The sequence below is a fragment of the Nothoprocta perdicaria genome, unplaced genomic scaffold, assembly GCF_003342845.1.
Source record: "Nothoprocta perdicaria isolate Ctin4 unplaced genomic scaffold, notPer1 scaffold_204, whole genome shotgun sequence".
Lineage (NCBI taxonomy): Eukaryota > Metazoa > Chordata > Aves > Tinamiformes > Tinamidae > Nothoprocta > Nothoprocta perdicaria.
The window spans coordinates 302993-320649 of record NW_020455250.1 but is presented as its reverse complement, the minus strand read 5'-3'; the positions used below and the strand labels follow the sequence as shown (position 1 = coordinate 320649).

At 48.0% G+C, this 17657-nt stretch overlaps 1 protein-coding gene across 4 annotated transcripts in view; it reads right to left on the bottom strand.

Moving 5' to 3' along the window:
* The window catches only part of TMEM229B (transmembrane protein 229B), a 28530-nt gene that overhangs the window by 8290 nt on the left and 2583 nt on the right, over positions 1 to 17657 (bottom strand). For 2 of the 4 annotated variants that reach the window (XM_026038200.1, XM_026038199.1), the window contains exon 2: positions 9322 to 9491. The gene's annotated coding sequence lies outside the window, so the exon portion shown is untranslated. Of the gene's footprint in view, positions 1 to 9321; positions 9492 to 9585; positions 9910 to 17657 lie in introns of those variants that run through there. The other 2 variants (XM_026038197.1, XM_026038198.1) reach the window with 2 other exon arrangements.

Below are 17657 nucleotides of genomic sequence, written 5' to 3'. Positions count from 1 at the left end.
AGGTGAAGTAGAAGCAGCTAACTTGGTGGAGTTTATTTACCAGAGAACAAAATATCAGTTCCTAAAAATTCTTAGTGTAGGTGTAGCTGTAAAGAGCACTTTCCTTCTCCGTGTGTTATTCTGAAGTACACCAGCTTTTATAATCTGAGTGAATTTGATTCTCTATCATTCAGGTTTGCTTCAATTTAGACAGAACAACGAGCAGTCTGTAGCTGCTCTCAAGCAGGTAGATCTGTCTTCGTAGACTGGTCATATTTTTCAGTCCAGGGTAAGGCCCTAAAACTTTAGTTTTTGGCAACTATTTCCTGTCCAGCAGACAAGCTCTTCGGCTGTGTTGGGCACTTTGCTGCCATTCACATTGTTGCAAAAGACAGCTTATATTTTTAGTGCGTCACTTCAAGATACCACAAAGCCTACCATTTAGGTTAAAAATATATACACATGACCTTCATGTTTTATTCACATCCTATGTTTTTCTCTCCCCTCAACCTGAAGCCTCAGATCCACCATAAACCTCTAACATACACGATTCCCTTCAAATCAGATTGAATCACCTGCTTACGTGCTTTGTTTCCCAGAAAAGCAGCACCAAAGAGAGATTTCAATCACTTTTCCTTCTAGGAACGCTGACTTCTCAAAGGTGGACTGACCATTCACACCTGCTTTTAAATAAAAGAATAAAAGCAACGTTTGTGCTCTCAGTGAAACTGCTATTTGCCAGTCTATTTCTGCCCACCATTCCTGTAAGCCAAGTTTTCCTTATTTCCTTTTTCTTTCCGTCAAGGAGAAGGAATTTTGCCCATATTTTTTTTTTCCTCCTCTGGCTATACTCAGTTTTTATGCCGAAGTCACCTTTCACAAACACTCCTGCTGCATTCCGGATTCCTACCCGGAGCCTGCCAATCATTTATCACAGTTTCACAGGGCACACTCAGCTTGAACCTTTATCCCATCTCTCTGAAAGTGGATCCATTTAACATTTGCCTATATCTTTCTTCCACGTGCCTACACAAACTTGCAATTTTGCGCAGAACAGTCTTGCAGCTCTATGAATTACAGCACTGGGTTTGGGACCTACCTTTCCTTTCGGGGCTGCAGCAAATCCAGTTAACGTGAGACTCTAATGAAGTGTCTCCCTGGTAAAACCAGCAAACAAGCTCATTGTGCTGACACAGGACAGCATTTTCAAAACTAGCCTGTTAAGTTTCTCAAAATAGGACAGAAAAGTTGACATTTATGAGCATAAGATAACATCAGCTGCTTCTGAATGCCTAGAGTCCAGGAATTCATCTTTTATAGCACAGGGCTGCCCAGTTCTTGAAATAAAGCAGTACCACAGCCTCAGACAGCTTTGCAGATCTAATAGTATTCAGCTATTGTACTTGCTTAAACCCTGTTCTTGCTCATACCCTATGCCAGACCTCATGTGCACATTTAGGTTTCTGAAAAATTGTAAACCATTTCTAACAAATAATCTAATTCCGCCAGTCCTGAAAGAGATGTAACTGTAACATGTTAATACCAATTATTTGCACAACACCTGAAAAGGGAATTAAGGTTCCATCTTAAAAGGCAAAATCCTTAAGAACTGCTAGCTCTAATCCTAAACTCAGCAAGGAGGTAAAAATACTACTCACCTCTTCATTCCTATCACCTATTAATCCACACAGAAGACGGAAGGATAGCACAGTCCCAAATGCAGAGGAATGGGGGGAAGGGGAGAAAGAGGGAGAAGGTTGGGTATGGATCAAAAAGCTGATCTGTTACAAAAAAATAATCTGCTGACAGCACGAGGAGAAAAATGAAAGTCTCTTTTCCTTGACTGCAAACACTGTCAGACAGCTGACAAAACCCCTGTGGTAAAAGGTGCAAAAAGGTAAGTCAAGACTGCTCCGCGCCGCTCTCGTCCCAGATGACGCTGCCCAGAAGGCCACACCGGTGACGGTTTTCCATCATGCAAGATGCAATCCTGACTCTCCAGAAGCAAATCCCGCTCTGGTCCGCAGGCAGGGGCTCACGCTGTGCTCCTGTGTGTGGGACTCCTCCTGCCCCAAGCACCTCTGCAAGCCCATGGAAGGGGAACCGTGTGGGGCCGCAACGCCTGTGGCCTCCCTAGTGCCGGGGCGGCCAGGGCAGCTGCTGCAGACCAGGCAGCGCTCTCAGGAACTCTCATCTTGTTACTGTGGCCAGTTTAACAGAAACCTGGCACTCTATACACCTCCAAGCCCAGGGGCAGCCTGAGATCTCAAACTCACTGGTCCCTCCTTCCTCTATCAGCAAGGTCAGCTGAGCCAGCCAAACTTAACTGCCTCTCCTCAGAAGCCACATGGGTCTCTGAGAAGACACTTGGAGCTGTCTTGGTGCCACAGGAGGCTGGTTTCTGAAGGCCCCGGCAGCCTGGGGGCTGTCTCCTGTGACGTGCCCTCCTGGTAAAGGTGGAGGAGATGCTGCCTATCAGCTCTGTGCTGCAGAGCCACACACACCACACAGGAACTCACTGGAGGAAGTGGTAAAAAAGCTACTTCCCACCCAAGCGCTGTTCTTTCCCAACCCCTCCCATGGCCAGTGCGCCCTTCCCTTGGGTGCCAAGCTGCCCGCTCACTCCTGCGGACCGGTCCCAGGAACCTGCTGCGCTCAGCGCCTCCTCCAAAGGACTCAGCTTCACCACAGGGCCCGGCCAGCACAACCAGGAGAAGAAATCAGGACAAAACCAGAGCAGCCTGCCCAGCAGAAGGACGAAGACACCACAGAGGGATCCTGCTCTTTCAGGTTCTCACGTGGCCTTTTAACAGCAACTCGCTTGACTTCTTTCTGTTGAACTCCTCCTATCTAGCTCTCTCTCCAGGTACCACGCAACTGCCCTATGATATTCAGGCAGAACAGCCTCGGGCAGGGGTGACAGAAATATCCTGCCCATTTAATGACTTGTCACAGAGATATAGCCTTTTTTTTTTTCACTTTTCCTCCTTACAGGATCAGGCTGGTTTCCATCTTGGAGTTGCCATCTAACTCTTTAGTAATTGCGGTGCCCTTAACAACTGACTGATGTTTTCATTTTTCTCCCATCCTACCAACAGCCTCAAATTCATTCACAAAATTCAGGCACTTAACTGAAGAGGTGCCCGAGTTACAAGCTGTGCCTTCTCAGAGAAGAATAATTTTTTCCCTTTATCTCATTTTTCTTCTAGGCAACAGCTGGCATCTCATGCCTCTGGGTGAAGGGCCGGCTGAAAAGAGATGCCAGTTCTTCTCTGTGTGTTGAGAATGGTCTTGTGAACAGAATAGAAAAGAATCCTTTAGTTTTAAATGAAACAGTCTGATCCTGCTCACAATAGCCACCAAAAAAACCTGTTTAAAAAGAAAAAAGAAATTTAACCCAAATTCTCTTTAAACCATCTTGAATATCTGTTCAACAAATAGAGCCTCAGGTGACCCAGAGCAAATGGAACCAGAGAGGCAGCATATGTTGTCCCTGCTTACATAAAATGCCTAAGAGCTGTCATCTTTGTGCCTAAACCATGCATTTCTCATCGACAGCCCTGGAATGGCACATTCTGGGCATTTTGCCTATTCTCTTCTAGAGGTACACGTCTGAAACATGTAAGGACTTCTGTGACAATCAATGGGTATCAAATATGACGGGAAGACAATTCAATGTACTATTTTCAGCAATACTCCTGGTAGGACAAGAATTTAAGGTTTCAGCTTCTACCAACACTACATGAGGAAAATACTAAGAAAATGAACAAGTATTGGTCTGAGGATGCTTGCACAGAGTAACTAGTCCTGATACATGCAGTAACAAGCTCAAGGCCTTATGCATACACCAAACAACCCATTTCCACTGCCTTGCACAACAGCTTATCCCAATTAGAAAGTGGCCCAGGTAGGCTTAAAATAGGCTCTCTGTGCTTAGGTCTATCCTATCGTAGAGGCTGCATACATGCTGCAACTAAACAAGCTTCTTCATTGTTTCTTCATCATCTCCCAGCAACTTCGTTCAGCTGCAACAATGTGCAAAGTTAACTGAAATCCTGCAAAGGGCAAAATTAATTCTCAAACCACCACCTCAGGCCTCAGGCAAGGTGAGGAGGCTTGTGGAGCACGGACAGGCTGTTCTAGCGACGCACATCTCTTCCTGAGAACACTCAAGGACTGGAGGGTAACCTTCGCTATTCCATGGTGAAAACATTTTTCCCTGGTATTTCTCCCTTTATGCCTTAAGTCACTCTCACGGTCACCCAAACTTAAGATACCTTTATAGCACAGTACGATGTTTTGCACTGCAGCCAAGAGATTGATACAGATTCTTTACTCTTTTAACTAGATCTATGAGGATCACTACATGAGCTTCTCCTCACTCCTTCTTAGGCCTGGAAGGGGCCCCCACTTAACAGCCTTCCTTCATCATCCTCCCTGGCAGACCTGCGGTGTGTGCCAACAGCCCAGAGCCCTATGTGAGCACAGCAGAAATCCATTGGAAGACACTTTAAGAGACTGGATCAAGTCTTAGGTCTCAGACTGAGCTGAAGAGGATGCTGTGGAAAAGGTGAAGCTCTCTCCCAGAGAAGCGGAGGTTTCTGGAGATCCACCCTAATATTTCTTGTTGTGGTAATTCCAGACTGAGAATAGTATCTAGAAGAGGGGCTTTCTCATGGCAAATCTAAAAGGCATTGAGGTTTCTACAACTAAGGGTAAAAAGGGGAGAGAAGCAAGCTGTACGGAGCAAAGCAAGCAGACATTCCTCTGCTGCCGTAGACACATGACTCAGGTTATAAAGAAGCTGTGCTGTTTCACGAAGCAGTAATGCAAGACTTGCCTCAGCTGGCTTATGTTGGCCCTAGGAAAGACAAGAAGGGCTAAATGATGCACTGCACTAACATAACACTCATGTTTTATTAAGATATTGTTTTTATTACCAGGTTTGCCATTGATCTGCAGCATGACCTTGGACTGCTCCACCTCTCTGTGCCTCTGGCTGCCATCTGGCTAATTAGACTAAACTATCTGATGAGAGCCAGGTCTAACCATGGATTGGTTCAGCAGGTAGCACACCTGGTCACTGATACTGCCAGAAGCCATTAGGTGCTACTGAAATAGAGAGCAACCCCAGGCAGTTGCACACAAAGGAACCAAGTTCACATGGAAGCAAAGAGGCCGCAGGGTCCCAGCTCCCAACACCAGCCTGACTCGCTCAGTTGCATCTCATGGACTTCTGGATTTACCAGGGCATTGCTTTTGGGCAGCCCAAGGGCCCATCTCCAAGACGGATGCAAGCCTTTGTATTTAACAGCATGTTCAATAGGCTGTTCTATACAGCACTTAAGAGTGAGTAATTAAAGGAAATATTACTGCAGTGCAGCTTCTCATTAGCAACCTAATTAGCCTTCTGAAAATAATTAACATTCTTTTCCATAAGGAGAACAGATGACCCCCTACATCCATCAGACAAGCAAAATGAATAGCCAGGGTAAGGTTTTGTTAGGGAGACAGCCCGAGAAGCATCCAGCAGCAGTACCAGTAAAAGGGAAGCAGGAAAGAGGAAAAAAGAGGGAATAAAAAGTGGGTGGTGGGTAAGAGGGGAGGTCTTTGGTCTTCACTGCAAATGGTTTAACACATACACTGACATTTGCATCTGACATTTGCATTTGTGCAGGCTCTCGTCCTCCACTTCCACGATCCACTGACAACCTACCAGCTGCAATGACAAGAAGTGCTGCATACAGGCCTCTTGTAAAAGCCAGACTTAAATCTTTCCAAATTCAGCAGTTTGCTATCACAACTAGGTCTCTCTATATACAAAAAGAAAAAGAAAATCCAAAGTTAGATGTTTCAACTATTAAAACCCTTCAGAAATTCCATTATTATAAGCCATGATTTAATGGCAGACACAGCCCTTCTTTGTGGCCTACAGAAATCATGGAGGTGATGGTTATGAGCAGCGTGAAGAACTCTGTCTGGATTTCACAGGGTGGTGCTCTGGTTGGTTAGCGTGGCCTGAAAGAGTTTCCTCCCCGACACTGCTTTCAAATATGCAAGTGCAAGTGATTGCAAGTGCAGAGCAAGGCCCTTCTCTGCTCGTGCTTCACATCCCAGGCATCAGAGAGGTGGGATGCACACGAGCATAGGGAAGAGAAGCAGGTCAGCATTATCACCCACTGGTAGCAAGAACCACAGTATATCAGCAGATGAAGAAGAAATAAGCTAGGAGGGCCCCAAGCTACCCAACACGGCGCGTTCAGGCAGTGCAACAGGCACAAGGGTGCAGCCGCTGCTGCGGGTGATGCCCAGGCGCGTTCCTCGCCGTGAGCGTTGCACACTTATGGCCACCAAGTGCAGCGCGGCAAAGCCCGGAGTGCAGCAGCTGCCACATTCCCATCACTATGGAAACCACAAATCCACAGCCTCTCCCTTTTCCCATCCACTTATTTCACTGGTTAGTAACACATTCCTCTAATCCACCCTCTTAGCACTCTTCCTGGACTACAGGAGCCCCCACAAACACGTTTTACCTGGTTCAGGACCAAGCGTTTCCTCCTCCAGGGCCCTCTTTGTGCAGCCTGCCCTAACCCTTCCAACAGCAGGGCAGCCTTCTGGGAGGTTTCCACTGCAGCTCTGGGACTGCCCCAACCCTCACAGGTTGGCACGTGAGGGATTTCAGCTTTGTCAGCCACCCAAGGTCTCCCTCAGCTTCTGCACTAAGACAGTTCCTCCTGCAAAGAAGGCTCACTCTAGAGCAATCCAGCCAGTTCCCTTAAATCGGAAGCTAAAAAGCTGTTGACCAAAAGATCAGGATCATCTCCTTATCCCAAAATGCCTTTTTTTTTTTTCGGAAATATTTTTGAAACAGGAGAAATGGGAGGCACAGGACATCACGCAAGACAGCTGTAAACGCAAAGGTTAAACTTGCACTTTAAGAAGCCTGCCAGTTCTGCCGCAGCTGCTAATTACAGGTGGCTCTTCCCACACTAGAAATCTGAACGTCTCTCAGCAAAAGCCTAGCAGTCAAAAGTAACTCTGAAAGGTGCAGAAGGAAGATGGGGAAAATGCTCAAAATCTGCAATATGGCATAGATGCTGCAACCTGCCTGTGTGAACTGACTGAAGGAGTTTTCATACAGACCTGCAGGAGGGAAAGAGCAAAACAGGAATAAAAAATACCCTGCTGTTCGATGTGTGTTTTTGCTGCATGACTCTTCAGGGTCCTCTCCCACACCGGCCTCCCAGGGCACCTCTCACCTCAGAGCACTTTTTGGGAGAAGCACAGGAGTGTTCAGGCTCTGCAGCCCCTGAAGTCCTCAGCGCCTCTCAACCTTAGCTGCCAACAAGGCTGCCAACCATTATATGGACAAATGCCCACTAGTAAATAGGTTGTAAAAATCTATGTATTTCATCAAGGTTGCCAAACAGCCACTTAAAACCTTCCCCCTCGCTGTCCCCTTCATTAAATTACTCTGCATGGAGAGAAAAATCCTACCTGGACTTCTTGATCTGCTGGGAGCAGACTGGCACCACATGAAGTCTCTTATGAAAGCAAGTCACTATTACACAGAAGAGGCAGCCCCTTCTTTGCAACAAGGACCACAGCATTCAGCTCTTCCAGGCTCAGTCCTAGCTCCCTTACCCTACTCCACAGCTGATTCCAGGCTGGCATTATAGGACATCTCCCAGTTTTACTGTTACAATAGTTCCTACCAACAGCCCACAGGATGATGTTACTTCTGTGACCTAAAGGATGTCACAGGAACAGAGCTTCCTGCAGGACAGATGGAGCAGAGAGGTGACCACAGTCCACAGGGTTGCTCCCCACGGCTCTAGGAGCAGATCTGTCTGCACCTCCGGCCACAGCATCCCAGCAGCCTAAGAGGACGGAGCACAGAGGCGGCATCGGAGGAATTAATTATTTATATGTTGCTCTGCTGCCAGCGGATTGGTGTTTTCCAGCGCCAGTACAGCCCTCGGTTTTTGTTTTAAGGGTAACAGGAGCCGCGCGCTCCCCTCGGCGGTTCCCGAGGGCCCGCGCCAGGCAGCGGTCGCTGCCCTCGCAGGGCGCCTGCGGCACCGACACAACAGCCGGGCGCGCTGCAGGGCCCAGCTCTGGGGCTCCGCTGCCCGCACCGGCTCTGCTGCTCCGCCCGGGACACTGGCGGCCCAGCCAAGGCGCTGCTTTGGGCTGCACAACACGCAGAGCACGGGCAGCAGCCGACCCTGCTCGCCCACACCACTAGCAGCGGCCAACGCTGCCGCTCTCCTTCCCGCCTGTGCCTGGTCTCCAGTCCTGGAGGGAATAGCTGGATGCTGGGGCTGGACTGGCTGCTGCCCCATGGAAAGCCCTGGGGTCTGTCTGTCCAAGTGGGGTTTTAGGCACTACCACAAAGAGCAGGTACTGAGACTCACCTACAACAGAGCACAAGCTGAGGGATGAAAGGTGTTGCACAATTTTTATATTCATAGCACCTATATACTGAAAAGGGGTCCCCACTTACTAAGAGATTAAAGTGTCGTGTGCAATCTACTCATGAAGCCTCATCTACAATAGCAAAAGCAGCTCTGTAGCTTGACCTCCTGCAAGGCCATGCCAGCCCCTGCGCTCAGCCTCCTGCCAGGGCACCCCACCAGGCAGCGCAGACCCACAGAGCACCCTGAACACGCTGCAGGGGCTGAGGATCGCACTGCTGAGCCCACCCGGCCAGGCCTTCTGCCAGCATCACATACAAAGCTCCACACCAGCACAGAAGTGATAGCATTTTGTATCCACCCTGTGCAAGGGTGGATAAGACTGCAATGGAGACAGGACGCTGGTGAGATGAGCCAAAAGAGATGAGTAACACACTAGTGAAGCACGTAGAGAGACCGAGCGGCTCGGCAGGGCCAGGAATAGGTCCCGTATCATCTGACTCACACCTGTGTCACACCGGCAGAGCCAGCCGCTCGTTACCTACTGCTCTCATTCGGTTTAGAGGCACTGCTCCACTGTCCTGGTTGTTTTAATTGCCTGAGGGTATTTGGGTATGAGGTTTTAAAGAACAAATAACGCTTGGACAAGTTTGGCAATCAAAATGCCAAGTGATCAGAACATTATGACACAAAAGCAGAGAGATCAAGAGCAATGTGTGTAGATACGACCTTATTTACACTCCTAGACAGCAACAGCAGATTTGACTGCTGCAAATAACTCCACCTCTTGACCAGCCCTTATCTGCCCTACACATCTAAATTTCAAAGGTCCCGTTTACAACACACGTAGCTGTGCACCCAGGGAAGTGCTTTAGATTTCTGGTCTGTGCCTACACTCCTGCTGGCTTTAGCCACCTGCCCTTACCTTTTCTGGGGAGGAATCCTGGAGTTCTCCCACTCTTCGGTCGGCTCCCAGCTTACAGCATCCGTGGCTCGAGCACGTTGACTCCGGCAGGTCCAAGCTGTTTCAGACACTTGCTGTTTTCGGGCCAGATGCACTTGACCAGCAGCTAACACGCCGAGCAGACAGCCTTCCTAGAGCAAAGCAGTACAGTTTAACCTTAGAGCACAGCACAGGAGCCTTTAAGCAATTAAAGAGATGTGTATGGATAGCTTAGCTCCAGTTTACCAGGCTGTGGAAGGCCTGACTTGTTCAGGATCCCAGGCAGGTGCCTCTATCTGCCCCTCATCCCAGGGCAGCTTCTGGCAGCTGCCTCTCCTCTGGTTGGAGTCCTTCTGTTCCTCACTGTCCTTTCGATCTCTTGGATCCCAGCCACGGCAAACACATTGAGCAACCTCCCTGGAGCCAATGGCTAAAGGTTCTTCACTGCTACCGTCTCAGCTGACGTCTCTCTTAACCCTTGATGGGGCTACCAGAGGGTGCCTCATCTTCAGTTTTCCTGACCATTTCCCAGTTTTGAAGTAAGCCTTATGACTGTCTCTTTTTCATCCTAATCCTCCCACTCCTAACGCTACCTCCCTACGTTTTCCACCTTCTCCTGCCCACTTCCCCAGCCATCCCACCTTTCCTGGCCCCCTTCCTCAACGAAGGGCACAACGCGGCCTCCCTGGACCTCCCCGCTTTGCTGCTGCCTCCTCTCCCAGCTCGTGGGCTTCCTTCCACCCCGTGCCCCAGTCCCGGAGCCCAGGCTGCTCTTCTCCTTCCCTCCAAGGGCCGGCCCCAAGCGCCCCGACTGTCACGGGAGTCACGCAGGCTCCGACGCACAACACAGAGTCTGTTTCTATTTAGGTAGCACCAAACTACAAAAACATTCCAATTAAAAATGCAGATTAAATAACTAATCCTCCCGCTACAAAACCCTCCTACCAAGATTAACACAGTGATGAATAAGCATAAAACCATTAATTAAAATCAATGTAACACGGGTATTATAAAGACAGATTTAGCACCTTCTGCATACGCACTAATGCCTGCACCTACTTTGTAGTCCATCTTCCCATGAGAAATAATTGCTATTTTAACATTTTTATATCAGACTGGGAAAGAGCTTTTTTGTTATAACTGAGCTAGCTCAGTTTGCATCATTCTGATCTGATGTTCTTAATTACTTGCGCATACGTTATTTTCACTATATACATTTTCTCACAGCTCAATATAGGTTCCTACCGAACTATTTAACTCTATCAAATAAATGCAAATAAAAACTTAAAAAGCATTTTCTCCAAGTGGGGAAAATTTCCCAATACTGAGAACTCTCTTCCCATAGTCAGACCTGCTTGCCATGAGCTGATTTATGAAAGATGCCGATGTGGTCCCCCTTGCTGCCCAGTTTAAGCCCTTCCCTTCCCGGTGCGAAGGTGACGCACGCGGCCTCGCGGTGACCGGGGCAGGGAACCCGTCATTCATTTCAACACTACCCCTAAAGCCCGAGCAACCCCATCTGTCCCTACACTGGGCATACACAGAGGCTACCGCAAGGCTGTACTGGTACCCAGCAGGAAAAGGTTCCTTTTTTGCAAAAATCTTCATTTCTAAGAGCTCAAAGAGGTAGTGAAACTATGGCTTTAGTTATATACCTATAACAAGAAATAAGCAGGTGAGAAAGTCTTTATTTCCCAAGACTATATTGTATCACATGAGCAAAGTGCTGAGCATACATGGCCAATCTGTGCGTGTTCATACAATACAACATTTAGGCTGCTCAGGTTAGGGATTTTTTCTTTGCCTTTAGCATGTTGATGAACTCCTGTCCTCAAGTACTAAGAATTAAAACGCTAAAATGTTTGTAGTGGGGCTGAAAGCAGCGGCGAGGCCATTCAGCTGCATGGACAGAGCTGAACTCCACTACAGCGGCCAGATGCTGGCGTCTCTGTCATAGGGTTGTCTGCAAAACAGCGACCCCGGTGCTTATCCAGGTACTGTCGGTTCCCCTCCAAAGGCACCAGCATTCCCGGTGTCAGCACCCTGGGGACTGCACATCTCAAAATAAGGGCTGCAGAGCAACAGCTTTCAGATACCCAAAGACATGACGCCTGGGCACATCCTTCCCCAAGTGTCTCTAGGTCAGTCCACAAGCTCCGTTGGAAGCTTCTGCCAAAGCTTCCAGAATCGTATTCTCCGACCTCCGGAGTTTCGGGTTTCTTTTAAAAGCCTCGCTGCCACCCAAAAGCTGAAGCATCTTGAGCAGATGCCTGCACCCCCACGGGACTATGCGGTCTGCAAATGATCTGCAATCATTTACTGTCAAAAGGAGAAATATGGTTAGACTAATTGCCAAAAGCCTTCGTTTTCTTTGCTGTTATTCTGCAGTCTGTCTTTAAAAAAAAAAAAAGAAAAAATAAAGAAAGAAAAGAAAGAAAAAAAATGGTTTCAAACACACACAAATAAACTCCCGCATGCTTCTAGGGCTGTCTTACACCATTAGATTCTCACTTGCTTTTTCTCTGTACTCACTCTTCACTGCTTATGTTTTTTTTTTATTCTTTTCCTGGCAAGACAATGAAAACAGAACAGCTGTTTTTACATTCAGCATCTCACATATTTCCATGGCTCCCCAAATTTCCAGGTCAACTGGCCACTGTGAATGCTGCAGACTTGTCCCAGGCTGCCATACATCTCTGCTACCTGCCTTTGCCATAAACATCTCGCTCATCTTCCTACATTCCAGGTTCCCAAGGGTAAGCTGTGGGCTACTTTCTGTAGCCTGGCGAGCCAAAGCACAAGCACCACATGGGCACGGCAGTGCTTGTGGGCCAGAAAGGTTATTTACTTCTACCCCAAACACTTCACTGCTTTGAAGTCCTCATTTTTCTGTTGATTGCGGTTTCTGGGAACACTTCTTCCCGAAACTGGGGTCAGGCCCAGTTTTGCAATACGCCAGCGAAGCGGCAGGCGGGTTCAAAAGGAGCGAGCGCCGCTCCGCTCCACCTACACGCGCTCCCTCGAGGAGCGCCGCGCACGCGGGAAACCACGGGCAAACTCGCCGCTTTGGGGCACTTCAAGGCAGGGTGCTGTCGCCTAGCAACTTATCTGATTACCATTTTTTTTCCAAGTATCACATGCACACTTCGTTATGTTGCATAATAACACCTCGCTTCTACGTGTCCTGACCCAATTGAAAAAACAAAACCTAACACAATTAATGCCTTTCGTCTCTTCCCTTGCAACACGAAGTACGAGACAGCAGCGCAAGAAGAGGCATTAGCATTCCTGAATTTTATTCCCGACTTGGTGAGGAGCTCCTGGCTCACTGAATGTGCTTATACAAGCAATTCATTTTATCTGCTTGTCTGCAGAATGACACCAATAATACCCACCTCCTGGAGACACAATGAGATTTCTCCAAGAACAGGGCGATGCTCAGATGACAGATGCTGGGGAAGCGCTGGTGTTTGCATTTATGACCTGTTAGTACTCCGCACGTTGCCAAGCCCTAGCCTAAAGCGTAGCAAATTCAAACATTGCCAGGACATTGTCCAGCCCTTGTTTTCCAAGCCAAAAATCTCAAACCATGAAAACTACATTTCTCCCATCAGAATGTGACACCTTCTTATCTTCATGGGCCAAGAGCTGCCTGGGGGGAACCCCATAAAAAAAAGCAACTTACCCCAACTTCTGAAGCTCGGGGAGATCCTACCATGAAAATAAGACGGGAATGAGAGCAAGCACATGGGCACATATGACATTTTTAGAAACCAGCATCATTCTACTTATTGATCCAATCTTTGAAAAACTAATCGTACCCCACCTAATCTATGAAAAAATGGCCTTTAGTTGCCTTTTTGGTGAGCAATAATGTTCATTAATACAAATTTCAAACTGAGGCATCATTTCCAAAAGGGTACAACTAGCCAACACAAGGGCATGGATTCTAGAAGCTGGTCTTTTGCATGCCGATATAATGTAATAAGACGGCCTCTTTACAGAGGCACCTCTGACTGAGCTGTGCAGAGCGCAAGGGGCTCGGGTGCCCAGAGCGCTCCTGATACCGGTCTCTGTCAGCTCAAGTGACTGAATGTGCTGTTTCGGAAACACATTATCTCATCTCCAAGATAAAGCATTAAGCGGCAATGGAAAACGCCAAGGACCGGTAGGGAAGTTCTGTATTGCTAAGGATTGTTGGATTACCTTGGCAGCTCCTCTCTTTGTGGTAGATATGACATCTTACAAACAGTGCCCTATGTCCTGCAGCTCAGGTGCAAGCGCACTTCCACTTAAAGGTGTAACTGGAAAGAACTGCCGGATCAAAATAAACCCAATCACACAGCATCCATCATGCCACCTGGAAAAGCCCTATGCACATTCTGAAAATGCCACAAATCACAAAAGAAAGAAATACCTTTTCCTCTGGAACTTACTTGAAACATTCTCACCATAAACAAGAAAATTGTGGGTTATACAAGCCTGGCATTCAGCAGAGGAGGGAACTGCAAAACACACACCAGGCACTCTCTCCCACAACAGCAAGAAATGACATTGTCTAGAGCTCCGCACAGCCAGACTTCCCAGGCTTCCCAGTTGAAGCCAGGCTTCAACTCCAAGAGCAGAGTCCCCGGCACAGCAGGCAGGTCGCGCAGCACAGCGCTGCGGCTGCTCACGCTCTCGAGAGCCTCCCGCTCCGCACAGGCTGCGCCAGCACCTCTGTGCTCGCAGCACGGCGCCCAGCAGCGCTTCCCCGGTACCTGAGCCGTACTTGGGAGCGCAGATCCAGCTGGGAAGCAGTCAAGCGGCCGTGGGGCCGCTTTGTGCTACCGATGCTTATCTGGTGCCTGCTAGGGCTCCGAGCTTATGCAATGACAGCAAGACGGTGCGCGGTTGTGGTGGAGAAGATTGTCTCCACGGCCTAATCCAGCTTTGACAGAAGTCTGTGGGGGTGGGGGTGTCTCAGAACAAGGCTCTGACAAACTCCTAGGCGCTGACACTGATCAAATCTGGAACAAAATAAAGGATAGCCTAAAACGCTTCTTTTTTTTATGCAACCAGTAACCAGACGTGCTCATCTAGCAGTAACTAGGTGTTCTCCTGCGGCTGTTCCTCCAAAGAGGAGTCTCCCAGGCCTCTGATGAGGGGCTCTCAGGAGCGGCGCTCCCCACGCAGGAGTGGCGCTCCCCACGCAGGAGTCTCCTCCGCGCCGGGCTCGGCCCGTTACAGGCGCTGTGGGGCAGGTCGCTTATGGGTGGCGACACCAACTGCCACCAATGGCGACACCACGCTGCGGCCCAGCAGGCCGAGCGCGGCATTCAGAGCCCGTCGTGGCAACGCCACGCTCAGCCCACAGAGCTGAGCGGGGCACTTGGGGCCGGCATGTGCACTGCCCACTTGCTCCCACGGAGCCAAGGCTGCCACCCGCTCTGGCGCTCGCTCAGGGAAGCACCTCCACCTCAGAGCCCATCTGGATACTCCTGCCTCATGTATCATCCCATAAACACAAAGCAGCAGAGCAATTCATTTCTCATGTATGAGGTAAATGGGCCCTCTGCTTCCCTACCCAGCCGGTACGGAGCCTGCAGAGCTCATCTATATCCAGGCAATACTGTCACCAGAGAACACTAAAATACCTATAGGAAGCAGATGTGAGAAGCAATGCGGGATGATTTACAGACCCATACTAGTCATAGCCACAGACAGTCAATACCTTTATATAGGACAACTTTAGCTCTTTGGACAATGAAACTTCTTTTGGAAGAAATAAGGAAAAACACCATATTCTTCTCTTTTTAATAAATAGCTGCTTTTTAATTTTTCCCCCCTAAGTGCATCTCCTACCTCACATCATTCAACTTCATCTCCCTCCAAGCCCACCCAGGGACACCTCTGCAAGCACCTATGGGCAGAGCTTTGCACACAAGACAGGGAGCAGTGGGAGCAGCAGCTTCTCCCACCTCCTGCGGCCAAACAACTCGGAGCAACTGACCCATTTTCCACAGAATAATTGGCCCAAGGGAAAGGGAAGGCTGCTGCACTTGAATTAGCCGTGTTCTTACCTCTCTTGTCTTACCACATAACAGCAGCGAGCCGGACACCAAGAGAGGAAACTTCACTTCCTTAAACGTGACATTTATTAAACGCAATCCAGAAACGCAGAAAATCCCAATGCACAAACGGCAACGGTCAAATTTCCCATTACTGCTATGGTTTTGTTGTCAGAATAAGTAGGTTGCCTTCATGCGACTACCTTTTAAACCTTCTCACAAGAAATAGGCTTTGCTTTTATAGGTACTTTTTTCAGGATACTTTCCCCTTCATCTTTCATGAGGGAGGACGGGTCTTCCACTGTCAGAAAGTTTAAGGATAGATAGGAATCCTTACCTAATCTAGTCAGACCTCCTGTATATCACAGTTTATTGAATTTCATGCAGCTTCCTTGCAACGGAGCTCAGTAACGTGGATAAGGACAGAAATCCCTTAGTCTGAGGAGATTAGATTTACAGACCATGAACAAAGAGCACAGAAAGCAACCACCACCAATACAGCAGCTACAAACCTGGTGAAGAACCATTTAAATGCACCTCACACAGCTGGTCTTCAGCAGATGGTCACATGCCATGCTGCGGAGCAAGGCAAAAATCTACAAAGGCCATGACCTTCCCAGACCAAAGCTCAGTAGTAACTATGGATTCTAAGGAGACATACAAGACTTACTATTAAGGTACCTAGCATCAGCAGAAAACTCCATGTTTTACCCCCTGAGCAGAGGGCACCACCTCTTTTCCCTCTCCCCAGCCCAGCTCCTTTCTCTTGTGCCTGTCCCTCATGGTGGGTAACTTCTAATGCTTCAGAGGAAGGCAAAAAACGAGTTGCATCTGGCTCATTATGTAGTAAGAAGAAACATCCTTCCTGCTCACACCACAGTGACTTGCTGTGTCTCAAAGCGTGAACTGAGCACTGCTTTTGCCTTCACGAAACACACAGGTGCCATAAGGACATCACAAAACTTCTCATTCACACCACAGCTCCCAATGTGAGGCAATTAATCAGTGGGGGCCAAAGGGAGCCCAACACATATTGCTCTTAGAGCTTCTTCAAGATGCTGAATTCAAGGACAGGTTGTAGAAAGAGATCCCAATTTAAAGACTCCAAGCAATGCTGAGCCCACCATCTCAGCTAAAAAACGCTCACTACATCCAGTCACGCTCGAAGTCAGGAACTTAAACATTTAACCTTGAAATAAGATGCTTTTCGCTGTTAGGCAGATATGCTGTGTATGACCTTATCAGCAGAGCTGCCGAACGCCACCACCAGCTACCATTTCCATAGGTATGCCATTTGCTCTAAACCCATATGTTGATTAGCCAGCTAGAAGTCTCTTAAATCTTTTTTTCCAGCTCCCTCAACCATTTCCATAGCTGGTCTCAGAATTTTACATTACTGACATCCCTGCATGGAACAGGCAACACCATCTCCCCGAGACCCTGGGGCAAGACCTCACGGATGTGTCACACGCAGCCCAGTGTCCGAAGCACAAACTTAAGTGCATCCTAAAGTGCTTTCCTCAGCTCTAGCCAAAAGTGGCTACTGCCATTAACATTTCTATTTCCCCAAGTTTCCCTTTGCATCTTCCTAGAATTTTAGGATTTTTTTTCTTTGGGGAATTCCTTATTTACTTTAAAATAGGGGTTAGCCCTACCCCTAACCAATGAATATAGGTATATATATACACACACACACACACACATATATATATATGTATACATAAATGCATTTGCATTCCTGGAAACCACTGAACACTGCCCTGGGCAATCTTTCAGCAATTCACTCTTGCAAATTCCTGGCAAACACAGATGTAGCAGCGACAGAGTTGGTACCACCCCACCTGCAAGAAATTTCAGCACCTGCAGGGACTGATTTCCCTTCAGAATTAAGAGAGTAACAGAATAATCCTGTCAATAAATAGAAGACAATGCAATATTTCTTCTGAGAGGTTTTCTGCTGCTGCTAGGTAATTAGGAGCCTTACCAAGCTTGCACTTACCGATAGCTCGGCGCCAGCAATGACAAAAGCTGCCTAGGAAGCCCTAGGGTACCACTCCAGCCCCAAAAGAGGAGGAAGGACTAAGTACCCAGCTCCCCAGCTGTTAAAAAACATTAGAGACGCGTTTCAAATTCCGATACAAAGGGTGCAGGTTGGAAAGAAATAGACTTTTGATTTCTCAAAAATTCAGTTACCCTAAATATTTTCCCTTGCCAAAAACAGAGGAAGGGAAGAAGGGAAGAAGGGAAGAAGGGAAGAAGGGAAGAAGG